Genomic DNA, 15,569 nt, shown 5'->3' with positions numbered 1-15,569 from the left:
TTTCTGCTTAGCCTATTTCACAGGTTAGTCACTTTTCCTCGGTGTAATTACTGGACACATTGGGCCTGATGTATCAAGCATTTTCCCGTTTGTGAACGGGAAAAATTAATTTTTGCGATGATCTATTTTGCGAATGCATTTAGAGAATCGCAATTTGCGATTCTCTAAATGCAATGCAGGAAGCGCTTTTTAAATTGCGACCCTGCTTTAAAGAATCGCAATTTAGCACCAACTTCAAGTTGGTGGTAAATTGCAAATTCTTAGAAAAATGCACAATTTTGAATTTTTCTAAGTGCCACGTGGCAAACATACATGCCCTTAGGGCATGTATGTGCGCCACATGTGCACACATGCATATTTCAGGGGTGCATCAGGGTGGCCTTTTGGCCCCCTTGCACCCTTGAAATAGCATGTGCAATTTGCGAGTACCTATTTGGTACTCGCAAATTGTGCATGCAATTCCCATTCATTCCTACGGGCCTCTAGGCCCATAGAAGTGAATGGGTAGCCATTCCTCATTTGTGACTCGCAATTTGCGAGTCGCAAATAAGGAATGTGAAGGAATCACAAAAAATGTAGTGAAACCTACATACATTGCATTTTGCGAGTCTATAATAGTGAATCGGAAACATTTGCTATTATAGACTCGCAAAATCCAATTTTGACACATCTGGCCCATGATCTTTTACCCTGTCTGTGAGATCAGAAATCAGCACAGAGCATACTATAAAGCACCTATTGATTAAACATTCCTTGCGTCGTTGCGCAGAAGTACTGGACTTTCTGTAATCCCTGGCCTCAGAGGAAATTGTGTCGACAGTGTATACTTTCCTGAGGCTGGTGATTAAGGAAAGGAAATTGCTTGGGTAAGCTTTTAAGATTAATGTTTTCTTCACAATTGCATTGAAGCACTGCACATTTTGTGATTCTTGGCCTTAGATGAAACTGTTTTGTCTGTGTATATTTTTCCAGGGCTTGATCGGAATGCTGAAAATTGTCTAGGTAGGCTTCCAAGTCAAACGTTATTGTAGACTGTGCACTTTGAGATCTTTGTCCTTAAGACCTTTTAAATGTCTTGAGGGGGAATAATAGTCCGTCTTTTTTTAAGAATGTCAATATGAAAGTTGTTTTACCATTTTTTGTAATTTGTGTCTTGTAGCATTTCTTTGTATTTCACTTTTATGATTCATATTTTTATTGACTTGACTTGAACTTCAGAATCTGTGGCACCAGAGCTGATGGAACCACAATGTGGCCACCTCACAGCACAGTCCTTTTCAGTGACAGATAGCTCTTTCTGCATATTTACAGTAATCTTCTTGGATTTATCTTTGTGGTATGAGTGTTGTTGCAGATCATTTCACTATTTGTTACTATCTTTTCGAGCCTTGGTGATGGTTAAGCATTCCTCTTTGATGGTGAGAGCTACTGTTTCAGCTTCATGAGCAGCTTCCTTGCCAGTCCCCCTCTTGGATGATGCAACAGGCAGTCAGCTAGGTTGTCAAATCTGAGCCCATAAATCGCCGTGAATGTACTCCTCGCTGTAACTCCTACATTGTATGGTCCACTTCTCAATTGGAGGTGGTGGCTTGGAGGCCTAACCTTGGAAATGTTTGCCATAAAGGCAAAAGTGGAAATGGGGACAGCTCAATCTGATTGCTTTTTCTTCTTTTTTTATGGAGCAGATGGCTCAAGTATGCAGCTGGAGCCCGCTGATCATTGGAGAAGGACAGCTCCTAGGCCAGTAGTGTCCACAGATTGTTGTGTGGGTCATGACTGATTGTAGACCTTCATGGTAATGTCTGCCGATAGTGCGACCTTGGTATTTTGGAATGCAGCTTCCTCTCCATCTGACCACATCCATGTGGCATCTGAAATGTTTTGTTAAGGAATGGATACATGTCTGCAATATGTCACCATCCCCAAGAAACAGTCAATTTCAGGGAGGTTTTGTAGTAGAGACGCAGTTCCTTAAATTATGGACTTTCTTTGGTCTGGACAAACATCTTGAGCAAAAAAGTTGTACCCAGAGAATTCAATCTCTAACTATAGAATTTCTCGCTTACTCTGATGAAGTGTCAGTTCGATATCTTTGATTCTGGTTCAGACAGCTACTTGACGAGTTTGAGGCTGGTCAGTGGAGGTGTCCTGAACTAATATATTGTCACTGATCTTGATTATGCTCATAGGTCTGACAAACCCCCCCTTATGCAATTTTAGAATTACTTCTGCTGCACTTAATATGCCAACGTTTAGGTTTACCTGGAGCAGGAAACCTACATGTGTGGAAGAGGATGTAGTTTATCCTGAAGATTGATGTAGCAGAATCCGGTGTTCGCGAGCGTTAAGATCACTCTTTAAGGACCACCTCATTCTATGTACTTTGGCCACCATGGTGTCAACAGTGGTGGTCATGTGCCTTTCTCTTTTGATCGCTAATTTGGACATCAAATCTTGGTTGTCTGGGATGGTGGGAAATAAGTATTGGCGAAGCCGAGTTTATAGGATGATCCCCCTTCTCAATGCTGCTCACATCCTCGAGCTTCACAAGTTCTGTTTCTACTTAGCATCGTACATGTGTTATGATCTTCCGGTGTCACAGGGCAATGGATTGAATGGAGGAATCTATGTGGAGTTTGACAGAATTGCTTTTCTGGCAACAATCTCCCTTGAAAAGGTCTTAGTATTCTTTTAGCACACCTTCAGGTTTTCAGGTGTGGGTGCTGAAGGTGAATGCCACGAAAAAGAGAGTCTATGCAGCTGTACCCTGGTGTGGGGCCACCTTTGCAGTGACATGACTTGGATGCCGCATTTCTCTCATGCTTTTCCAGCCAGCGCTGACTTCCCTCATTGAACTAACCAGTTTTGACTTTGCAGGATGGGTCACCAATATGGCTTACATATGTGATGAGTTGCATGCTTTGCATAAGAATGCCTATGATGAGCATAGTTGACATTGTTGTGTGTGGTTCCCTGAGGATCAACCTCCTCCGCTGCTCACAAAACAGCCTTGAATGATCAGTGCACACATCTCCTTCTCCAAGCAAGCTTACGCTTCCTGGCAAGGTCATGTAGGTGAGCATAGAAGACATTGATGCGTTTGTTTGAATCTTATTTTGTTTGTTGCAGGATGGTCTTTTCATATTCTAGGTTAAACTGTGCCCTGTATTGTCTATTACTGGCAGCTACTTCTGAGCCACACGCATCAGCTGGGCGAGTCAAGAATAGCTTAGGAACCTCATCACCTGCCAAGTGCAGCAGAATGGATCACTTCAAGGCTTGGCTGGCTTCCTTCCCTGCCGATAAGTAGTTCTGGAGGTGGGCCCCCAACAGCCTCCATTTTAGGGCCACAGAGGATGTTGACCGGTAGAAAAGTCAACGTTGAGTTCTGCATCATGGTCCCCAAAGGATGTGTTGAATCATCACTGGCACCAGTCTGAAAAGAGAAAACAACAGGGGGGCCTTGGTACAAGGCTGATGTTGCCCACTGGTCCTTGGTGTATTAAAGGGTTAAGGTGTGAGAAGTGCCAGTACTTATTCCTCCCAATCCAAGTTCAGTCCCAGGAGCAGCAGGTTTTTGAAATCACGCCAAGATCGCAAAGACGATCCCGAGGCACACAGAGAAGGCCACAGCACAGGCAGAGCAGTGCAGAAGGAAGGCAACCAGACAGCCGTGAGGGAAGCCCGCACTTCGCAGAGCTTCAAGGTCACATGAGCGAGGCTGCTGGGATCAGGCTGCATGCCACGCGCAAAGAGTTGGGAGCAGAGACTGTGCACGTCGGCCAGGCTGGAGCAGGCGTGGCTCGTGGCAGCGACAGAGCTGAGCAGCGGACATGCAACAGCAGGACCTGCCGCGTTCCAGTATTAGGCCCCTGCTCAGCAGGGGCGTAACACAGGCCCCCGCAGCCCTCACGGTGCGGGAGGGCCCAAGCTCCAGGGGGGCTCCTCAGCACAGCACTCTGGCCAGAGAGCTCCTGATAGAGCCCAGAGGGGGCCCCTGCCCGTACCTTACAGGGAGGCCCCCTCAAGTTTCGTTACGCCAGTGCTGCTCAGGTCCAGCACTGCATGGATGAGCACAGTAATCACAGCGGAGATCGCACGCGGCAGCTGTGGGTAACATGAGCGCACACGCTCATGCCACTCCTATGGAGGGTGGATAATGCCTGGACCGTAGGGCCCAGCCCTTTCCAGTCATGTATACTAGAGAAACCACAATTGTCCACTGCAGCATCAATGTTTTGACGTGAAGCATTCATGGTAGGGTCCAATGACTCCCTCTGCCAGCGAAGGTTAATGTCAGAGCTCGAAGAGCTGAAACAAGTAGAACTGCAGCCAGAGAAGCATTTACTGCAGTGAAGAGCAGCTCTTGAGGGAATCTCGCATTGCTGCCGCTCATGCTGCGCTTGTTTACTGAGAGAAGGAGCTTGAGCTGCCGATTCAGGGCTGGACTGGCCGCAGCGGGCACTGGGCATTTCCCCGGTGGGCCGCTAGGGTGGGGATGGGTTGTGGGCCCCTGGGAGGCCGTTTTTGTTACTGGGGCTGGCAATATTGGCCCCCTGTAAAAAATTCAGCCAAAACCGGTTTTAGCAAACAGCTCGGCCGCACCCCCTCCTATCTCCCCCCACCCCCTGCCCCGGGAGCTGGCCCAGCAGTTTGCAACGGCCAGTTTCGGTTCCCAGTCCTGCTAGTACTGTACCGGTTTTGTGTGTGTCATCGGGGATCTTTGCACTGCTGTTGGCTCTGCTGTGCCTGTTCTGTGTGTGAGGGAGCATTGCGCTGCTGTCCCTGGCGCTAAGCGATGGGTGCAGGCACTGGTGCTCCTTGTGCCGCACTCTCTGCTGCCTGTGCTGTTCCTGCAGCAGGTAGGTGTGCAGGGGCGTAGCTACCACTGGTAAAGCAGGTGCAGTGGCACCGGTACACTGAGCCCTTAGATGCCCCTTGAACCCTGACTGTACTGTATTTTACTACCACAATAGCAGTCAAAGGGGACACTTTCCTTGCTCGCACCAGGGCCCATGGCTACTGGGGGTGCGTTCACCCGGGAGAGGGCGTGTATGTGTTTGTAAGGACGCCTGCACTGCCGCTACCTGGACTGATTATTAAACACGCGCCTCATTGGCGCGTTACTGTTGTGATGTGGCACCTTTCACTGCATTAAACTGATGGTCTGGCCGTCACCGTTCATTAGCACCAGCTGTAAGTAATGAGACCGAATGTTCTTTTTCTGAGAAAACGCTGTAGGACATCAAGAGTTGCAAGAAATTATTAATGGACAAATAATAGGAGACCTTTTGATATCTGCTCTTCGTGTCGATAAAGGGAATGGCTCCAGGCCACAGAAAATGTGCGCTAATTAAGGTAATTGAATGGCAAAGACAAGGGGATCAATACGCGCCCAGTCGAAAGACAATGTGACGCTTGGGCTTCTGTGAGCCGGAGCCTGGGGCTCGCGAGGACAGATCTGTTCTTCAGTGTGAGGAGACTGGGCGACGGAAGGGGGGCTGGAGTTGTGATCACGTGCGTGCTCTGCCTCTCTCGTCAGCACTGTACTTTCAGGGCCGGCTTTAGCTCTGGTGGAGCCTGGTGCGACAATTCTATTTTTGTGCCCCCCCACCTATATGATCTCACTACCACCCTAAATGTGTCCCCATCACTCCATAGACCTTCTCTCAAATACAGTTCACTTGTTTTAAATCACTGGTAAAGGCTGGCTTTACTAATCCACTCAGCTATCCTCTTAAAATACAGATCTGTTTTTTGCAGCATGTGTGTTAACCCTCTGCACTACTTTAAGGCGAGTCAAAACTGCCACTGAACAAAACTACGTTTTCTCTCTCTAGCAGGACCATTAATCACAAGAGTTATCATGCCATTTTTATTGCTGCCTGAAAGCTGGTCCCACAAGGACCTCTGCAGTACGTGATTTTAAATCCTATGTTAGTGTCACACACAGCACGACCCACCCGCCCTCACTGGTCGCACCGGCCTGACGCCGGCCCTGTTTACTTTTTACGGGTTAGCCTAATGGGGCAAAATGTATTGCAAGAGTACAAGCGAAGGCTGTCGCGCAAAGGTATCACAGGTACCAACCAGTAGCGGCAGGTGACCTTATAAAGTGGTGGACACAAATTCATACACCGAAATGAAGCCCTCCTTCCCAGGAGGGCTCCATCGTCGTTACGGAGGAGGGCTTCCCCCAGAGAAATGTAGAAGAGGTGGCAGGGTAAAACAAGCATTGGCAAAGCCAATAGGTCTCGCCTTTTGGCTTTGCCAATGCTTTACGCTGAATGTTAAGCATTTAAACAAACAGTGGTGTGGGGGGGGGGAGGGAATGTACATCACGGGCCGCCGCAAGTGAAGGGGTGAGAGTGAGAGCCGCAGACTCAGCGCCTTCGGTCGAGCAGGTCGCGGCGCCTGTGGACCACCCGCTTGCGACTGGCCCTCCGTGGGCTATGATTACAATGCAGGGTACAAAGGGAATGTGGAAAACGTAAAGGGGGTGGGAGCATGGTGAACACGGACAACGGGAGGGGGTCAGGATCCAAGGGAATGTGGATAAGGGGAGGGGGCCGGGAGCATGGGGAACACTGACAATGGGAGGTGGGCGGAAGCAAAGGGAATGCGGACATTGGGAGGGGGCGGGAGCATGGTGAACATGGACAATGTGAGGGGGCGGGAGCAAAGTAAAACACAACAGGAATTTAAAAGCAAGCTGAGGCAAAAGAAAAAGTAGTGCGGGTAACAAAACATATGGCCCATATCGAAAGGATCCATGCAGCAGGGGCAAATACTTGGGCGGAAACAAAACAGCCACAAGGCGGGACAAATTTACAGTATCCACCAACCAAAACGATACCATTTAGAAAGGCGGACTAAGTACCCAATCACAATCGGGGGGCGTGTGGTGTATGTCTTCTAACTTCACAGAGACATTACAGCATGCCTAGCAGCGCTTGCTCGTTGCATCTAGGCTCGACCTAAAAACGGTCGAGGAACACAACATATGGAGGCAGGAAAAGGGTGAGAATGGCACATGGATAAAGAAGAGAGAAAATTGCTCACTTGATAATTTTCCTAAAAGCACTGTAGTTTTACAGTGCTATCAACACTGTGAGAAGCAGACCTAATGCCGCTGCCCATATGTGCTTATTGTTAGCTACTATGGCACCCACCCTTTCTAACCCCCATGCCCAAGACCTCCCACACCACAGGCTTTCAAATTGCAATCAGAAACCTACATTTAAACCAGTTAAACATGCTTGTGCTTACAAAGTTACATTGACAGGCATGCATATACTATGACAGTCGCACAAACATACACATGCATTCGCCGGAACACAGACAAATACACGCTCATGCAAAGTTGGAGGTTGCTAAACACAAAACTTACCTGCTCCTCTTCGATATGAGCATGCACTCTCTTTATCAGCAGGGCAGCCCACACCAACTCACCCAACCCTCCAGCTCCCAACTCTTGGTAACAGCATACCAGAGCCAGGCCCACAACCATCTACCTAATCAGAAGGTGGAATAGGGTTGGAGGTACCTAGACACACCTTTTTTTTCTCTATTCAACATCTTATAGGGCAAGAGGGTGCATGATTGACAAGCTCTGAAGCTTCATTATCTGATATGCTGCACTGTGTTATGCTAGTGCAGCATTTCTGATATGTATTGTTTCTGTGTGAGGCTGAGCTATTAAAGCCCCCACCTGACACATGTGCAATGCAAACACTGGAGCCCTCTTCTGCTCGGAAGGCGAAATTACAGCTTTGTCATGAAAACAAATGATCTGTGAGATCGTATGTTTTCATGTCTAAACTGTACATGCCAAACAATTAGTGACAGAGGAAGGTGGTGAATCGACGCCCTGGCGCCGCCTAAGGTCGATCCAGAACTGGTACCACCTCCTGCCTTCAGTGATCTTGGAATAAATTTCAGAGAGGAGGTCCTGACCATTAATGCCACCTCTCTGTAATTGTAAAAATTCCAACTGCTATACCAAAGGGGCCAAAGTCATTTAGCCAGAGAGTGTGAGGACAGTGGACAGACTATTTCACCAATATATAGCGTAGAAGGGCATTGTAGTCTACCACTATCATTTGTAGTTCGTAATGAAGGACACAGATTTAAATTGTTATTGATGTGGTGTTGTCATTCAGTCACACAGATGAGGGTGCTGGAAGGCTTATTGATGGCTATATCACCCTCCTGTCCTAATACATGTACATACCACCAAGATATAGCCAATCTAAAGGAACTTGATAGATTAATCCAGAATACAGAAACACCTACCAAAAGTTGCCATGTGGTTTAAAATGACTCACACCAAGTTGTGCAGCCTGCTTCATCATAGGGTCCTACACCCAGCATGACAATGCATCTTCGTGGGCTGAAACTTGAAGGGGGCACTTGTTATTACAAGGTGGAGAGATCTTACATGGAAATAATAAAATTACCAAGTAGGAATCCCCAATAATTGGTGGGGTCCTCTGATAAGGTCAGAAAGAGAGGTGATGCATAGAGATAATAATTACTCCACCATCATAAGCCTGTAGTTGAATTTAGTTACCTGTCAGGGTCATATGGCCTTCATCAGGACCAAAGATACTTGCCTAACATGCATCCCCATATAATTTGAGTATGTCACTGTTGTGAGAAGCAGTTAAAACATGCACACACTCTGCTTGCAGTCATTTAACCCTCTTTCAGTACGAGGTGTTCAGGCTCTACTCACCCAAATTAAATCTGGCTCCCCCTTGATCCCTGCCCTCCTAATACCCTCCAGCTGCCGCCTGATGCCATTGCTAGACACCTGAGGGACATCTTTAACAAGATTTTCAGGGAAGGCTATTTTCCAACAGAATGGAAGATGGCCTCTATTTGTCCACTGTTAAAAAAAATCCAACCTGGATAGCAGTAATCCAACCAAATCTAGACCTATATCTCGGCTTCCCTTCCCTGCCAAAACGGTAGTGAAGGCTATCATGCAGAGCTCACATCTTTCATCGATGACCATGCACTTTTAAATGCTACACAATATGGCTTTAGAAGCCAACACAGCACTGAACTGGCCTTGATCATTGCTTCTGAGGAAATAAGGTAAACGTTGGATTCCGGGGGAAATGCTGCTTTAAGACCTCTCTGCAGCTTTTGACACAGTCAATCACAGTCTTGTTACTGACCAACTCTTTACCATTGGCATCAGAGGTAAGGCTCTCATGCTTCTTAAATCTTTTCTCTCAGAAAGAGAACAGTTTGTTGAGCTTAATGGCTTAAAATCCCCCTTTTTCTTTAGCTCGTGGGGTCCCTCAAGGCTCCTCCTTGAGTCCGACACGTTTTCATCTGTACGTTACACCTTTGACCAATCTAAATTAATAATTTGGATTTCTAGTAGTGTCCTATGCCGACAGCTCTCAAATAGTGGTGTTTGTGGCCAGAAATCCAGAGGATACAACTGCTAGATTTCAGGACCGCATGCGCCATATTGGAAAATGGATGTCAAGCAACTGCTTGAAATTAAATTCTTCCAAGACCGAGGTCTTGCTGTTTGGCAGAAATGTGTCTTTCTGGTCTCCAAAGTGGTGAACCCAGGAGCTAGGGGAGGTTCCAATCCCAGTAGCTAGGGTAAAAAATCTCAGAGTTTACTTTGACAACAAGCTCTCTTTTGAAGGTCATGCTGATTCTAACTCTTCAGGTTTTTTAATTCTAAAAACAGTCAGGGAAATGTTTCCTTTTATTCAATGCGATTTACAAAAATCCATTCTGTCCACTCTCATAATGTTGAAAATTAATTACTGCAGCGCGCTCTTCTCCAATATTACAAAAAGTGTTTTAAATAAACTGCAGATTATTCAGAACCCAGCTGCCCGTCTTCTTCTGGTTATACCTAAACATCAGTTAGTAGCCTATGCTCTCCGTTTACTGCACTGGCTCCCTATAAAAATGCAGATTGATTTCAAGGTTCTCTGCATTGCTTTGAAAGCATTACACAGTTCGAACCCGCTTATTTCAAACATCGCTTTCAGCGGTATGTCCTTCTAGATCGCTACGATCCTCATCTGTATTCAATCTTGTGTTCCCAGAGTCAGAAGAGCAAATTGGGGTGGCAGAAGCTTTCTAGCCTGTACGGCCAGGTTATTTAATTCCATGGCACCACACCTTAAGAATAAATCTGAGCTTCCCTCTTTCTGTAAGGCCCTTAAAACCTGGCTTTTTAACAAATGGTTTTATTATTAGTCTTTCCTTCCTCTATAGCTTCAGTTCAGCTTATTTCTTCCCCTAGAGCTACAGTGCCTAGACACCCCCGGGCAATGTTCCCTCTAATTTTTTGGTTGGTGAGCAGCATTTCAGTATCTTTGTGCACACTATTCTGCGTTGTGTGCGCAACTGGAATTTACCATGAGCCATTATGCCAGCGAGCCTGCTACCTCTAGGGTGATAAGGTGAAAAACAGTTTAACTTTTTACACAAATAAACTGAATGCTAAATTAGGTTTTTAAATTTATTATTCAAACTGCATTGTCTAAAGGCAAATAGGTAGTGGGGACATTTTGGAGAGGGTGTGGTGCAGCTCCTGCAATAATCCAATCTTGCTAGTCCAGCAGACGCTCCAAAGAGGAGCTTTGTTAAGTTCAAACATGCTCCTTTCCTAATTCACTGCAGCTTGTCCCCTGCCCAGGCTTCTGTCTGCCGACACCCCCAGAGTGCAGGTTCAGCTTCTCATGCTCTTCTTTGAATAACCCTCTTCACCGTCTTCCAACCAAGTACTGTGGGCAGCACCTCCAGTGTCCCAACTCAACCCTAGATGCCATGCTTAATTTGTAAAATAAAATACTGAAATATGTAGGTGCAAATCCCCACATTGTTTTAGGGTACCCTGACCACTTTTCCTACTGACACAGGCAATACCCGAAGCTGGATTTCAGCAAACAAACCAACTGAGTCTGCCTTCCTTAACAAAGTTAGCCCCAAGAAAATTTTGAAAACATAGTGTCCAATAGTTCATCTTAAACCCAATTTTGACAAATATTTACCAAAGACATCTATGCTCACAAAGATCACTTTGAAGGGCACTTTTGTGTTCCCATTTTGCAGGGGGGGGTCATGGTCTGGGCCTCTGAGAGAAAATAAGACACCAGTGCAGCTTGGTTCATGGTCTTTTTGTCTCAGTTGGATGCATACATGCATTTAAACCCAATGCTGACTAATGGGCAGCTCTCAGAATTTTGGTTCTCGCCAAACTAGTGAAATATTTTTAATATGTAACAATCTGGACCACTACCTGTAGGACAAACTTAAAGTGTCCTGATCCCCATAAATAAGTGGCAGCAGTGCACACTGGCCACCAATTCAGATTAGGTACTGCTGGGATGCATGTGTGATCTTGGTGCTGAACCTGCTGATGGTACTCCCATAATGTTTTAGAGCTGCCTTAGTTCGCTAGCTCTCTGACATGCCTCTAATTTCACTCACTTCCTTAGATTCTGTCTTTTACTTATTCTAAATCTCTCTTGCTTGCTTTCTGTGTTCTCATTAACACTGTAATGGATTCAAAATTACCCATGGTCTTTTAGTTGTCAGCTCACTCAGGCTCTGATTACCATAGGGCAGCTAATGAGGTTTCATATGCAAATTTTGATTTGTTCCTGAACTGGGTTTACAGCTCTGATGCAAACTGTGTGGCATAAACCCTTTGTTTATGCCAAGGAAAATCTTGCACAAATTGGGGGTTAGAGTGCAAAATAATGCTTTCACACCTCAGACTGTGTCAAATCATGTGAATTTGCACTTGTTCCTTATTCTGAGAACTGCAACTACTAATTGGGTGCAAATTGAACACTAGCTACTTACCACACCCCCCACAAATGGTAATTATGGGTCCGAACATTTGCATTAGCACAAAAGTGTACTCACTGGTCTTCACTTTTCAATTTACTATATTATTTTACTCACTATTTCGCTTGGGCAGAATCAGTCGTACTTTAATCCAATAGCACTTGCTATTGTCAGCGAACTGCAGCACCCATAATGTGGTGGGCAATGGGCATCTATATACAATTTAGTATGGCACTCTAGTTTCACCCACTTACCAAAAATCACATTGAATAAGAACTGACATCCTCATGCTACTGATAGCACCACTCTCCAAAACTAAATCAGACTTTGAACCGCAATGGAAATGTTCAGAGTGTCATGCTATGTAATACCAAACTGTGCCACACAAATACTTATCCATTCTCTCCCTCTCCAAAGATTTTAGAAATAAACATGTCAATACACATGATGTGGATACAGTTAAACATATGTGGAAATGTGCCATTAGAGCACTGAAAACTCAATGTTAAATTCAAAACTTTTCAACCAGACCAGCTAAATAAAGCTTTCAGGTGATGGCATTATGTAGAATTCAATGCTCCATTAGTGATTATTTTGTTTGGTCTAAAAAAGTGCATGTTTTTATTTCTGTGGTTTTGTGTAGCAAACTCAAGGCCCAACAGGTATCAGAACACTTCACAAAGAGACTGGCAAAAAACACAATAGAGATATTCAATATTTACCAAAAGGAGATAACATAAAGATAAATGGCAACATTTAAATATGAATACAGGTAATCGATTATCATGAGAAGGGAAAGAAAATGTTATTTATGTATGTAGATATATATTTATGTAGACACACGTATATATATATATGTAATTATCCACTTGTCACTGTTTTCCCCTTTGCATATTCCAACAAACAGGTCCGGACCACGGTAATCAGTGCAATATTTATTCTTTATTGGTGCAAGTCGGCATAACGCGTTTCAGCTCTCACGGGAGCCTTGATCACATGACAAAGTTCTGCGTTACCATCGGTGTTTTTATAGTGACTAGTGCAAGCGTTGTTTCCCCCACGTGTGCAGAATACGCAATGGACATGAAAGAGTTACATTTGTAGTTCCTCCAGTTCAAGGATACATAAAGTGACAATAAGCACAACAAATAAATGTCTGTTCAATATACATTTACAAAGAACGTTTGGTTCTTAATGAAATTGCATTAAATCAAACCAAGTTACGATACTACAAATTATTATTTGTCAATTGACTTTATATATGTATCATATCCATCAATCCATTTTTGTCTAGTTAATGTCCTAGCGTATGTTCCAATTGATGCTAACGAAGTGCTGTTGTGCTACAGCGCAATGTGCTTATCACCTATAACCCTAAGTGTTTTGTAAGTGTGGTGGTTGACACAGATCTCATTCTTTTGGTAAATGCGGTCGTGCATGTATTATTCTGTGCGTTTACTTTTACTGGAGCCCCAGTATACTACGCCGCGGTACCATTCCCTTCTATGCACTCATTGTGTGGATTTTTATCTGAGATAAATTTAATTAGATGTAGTTCATTTGGGGTCAAAAAGATTCATGACGTTAGTAATATCATTGCATTATCTAATGCTGTAACTCCAATTGCATGGGCTGAGCACAGTCACAATATTCTGTGCTCACCTTGTTCTAATTCATGCCCCTGATTAGAATAGACCTCCCCTGGGCTGTAATGTGGTGATTCCATTGCTGTCTGGATGCTCATTTTGTAAACATGTTTTTATTGCAGAAGTAAGAGTAAGGCCTCCATGATGTCAACCTTCCACCACATGGTATCTCAGAGCACACCCATCAGTTTAGCATAGCACACAGCCAATCAGCCCACATCCCGGAGGCCGGGCGGCATACCAGTATAGAAACTCTGTGTATCATGGCAATCAATTCTCAAAGTGGCAGGTCAACCGCCCAATTCAATATCTGCTTTTTTACCCACCTGCCTCAGTCCCCAACATTCCGTCCTAACTGCTCTCGTCCGGACTCTACTTCAACACCCCAATAACTCCCCCCCACCCTCCCCTCCCCCCTAACTACTGCTGATGGGGGCCCTGGTTGTGGGGTCTAACGCAATTATTCTCCAGCTCTCAGTTGTGACATGCAATCTCACCGGCCTCTTGGAACCCCGCCCTCCTAACCTTCTTGCTCCGTACTCTCCAGCCGGTAGTCCTTCAGCGCCTGTACTATCATCTCCCACGCCCTGACCCATTCCAGTCCTTTCTCGTCCCCTGCCCTGGTCGCCTGCCGCCTCCGAAGCATGCTCTCACAACTCGCCCACTTCAGCAGCTCAGCCATCCATCTCCCAAACGACGGACCCTCCCGGGTTTATCAGTGCCATGTAAATTCTCTCTGGGCCAACATGAGGCCTAGGTCAATGAATTTGCTCGTCACTTTCGTCTTTGCCGTGTGAGGGAACCAGAGCAATAAGCAGGCCGCCATGTCGAACTCCACCTCGCGGTCGGTGACTGCGTTCAAGAGCTCCCCCACCTCAGCCCAATACGTCCCTAGCTTAGGGCACCCCCACAAAAGGTGTTGCTGTCTGGATGCTCATACTGGTGTAAATGCCAAGTGACAGATTCAATTCCTTAGTCTTAGGCGAGTTGTCTATGGTGCAATGTGTACCTTATATGTAGATGAATGTGCAAAATGTGCAAAATTGTATATATGTGCAAACTTTCTACATGTACATTATGCAACATGGTTTGTGCAAAATAGCTTCGGTGTCTTCCATATATTATTGACAATGCATTATTAACAATGATCAATTGATTTAAATGTAAAATATTATAAATAACAATATCAATATCTAAAATCATGGTAAAATACCAGATTTAAAACACCATTATACACGGATAAAATGTCAATAAAAGTTGAATAAGACCCAAGCTAAAAGCCTCGCATAAAATTAATAAGTTGAATTAAAAAGCCAATGTATAAAATACCCTTAATGGATCACAAACATGTATAAAGATCCTCCGTTACATTCAGCCGTGTTGGATGTTTTGAATTTAGCACTAAGATGTATCTAGTCTCCAATTGGCGCAATCGTTGTTCTCTATTCCCCCCTCTTCTACTGGGTGGTACAGAATCTATTACAAATTATCTGAGGTCTTGGCTCTTAGATTCATGTTTGCTTTTAAAGTGGCGTGCCACCGGATAGGTATTGTCTTGATTGTTAATCGCCCGTATGTGTTGTAAAATTCTTTTGTGCACCTGTAGTTTGGTGCTGCCTACGTATTGTAGGTTGCATGGGCAGATAAAATATATACAGCATATTCAGTCTTACACGTCAGAAGTTTGGTTATTTTTATGCTTCTGGCACTGAAGGGTGTTGTATATGTTGTCCGGTTTTCCCCATGTTGGCATGCCTTACAGGTTTTGCATTTAAAAAAACCTTTATGCCTCTGTAGACAGTTTGTATTGTCAATGACCTCTGGGCTGTTTTAACCAACTCATCCCTCATTGAGAGACCCCTACTGTATGTGATAGGAGGTCGAGTCGGTAGACTCTTGCCAATAATGGGGTCACTTAGTACCATAGGCTAATTGGGTGAAATATACATATTGAGTTCCTATATGACATTTTCTTTCCCTTCTCTTGACAATCAAATGTTTACCTGTACCTATTTTAAAATACTATTTATTTTGTGATATATACATATACAGTGTTTATGGGTAGTTAAGCTAAGAATAGTAGCT

This window comes from Triturus cristatus, chromosome 7, assembly GCF_964204655.1.
Source record: "Triturus cristatus chromosome 7, aTriCri1.1, whole genome shotgun sequence".
NCBI classification, from domain to species: domain Eukaryota; kingdom Metazoa; phylum Chordata; class Amphibia; order Caudata; family Salamandridae; genus Triturus; species Triturus cristatus.
The sequence above is the reverse complement of the archived record's forward strand: the minus strand, read 5'-3'. Positions refer to the sequence as shown.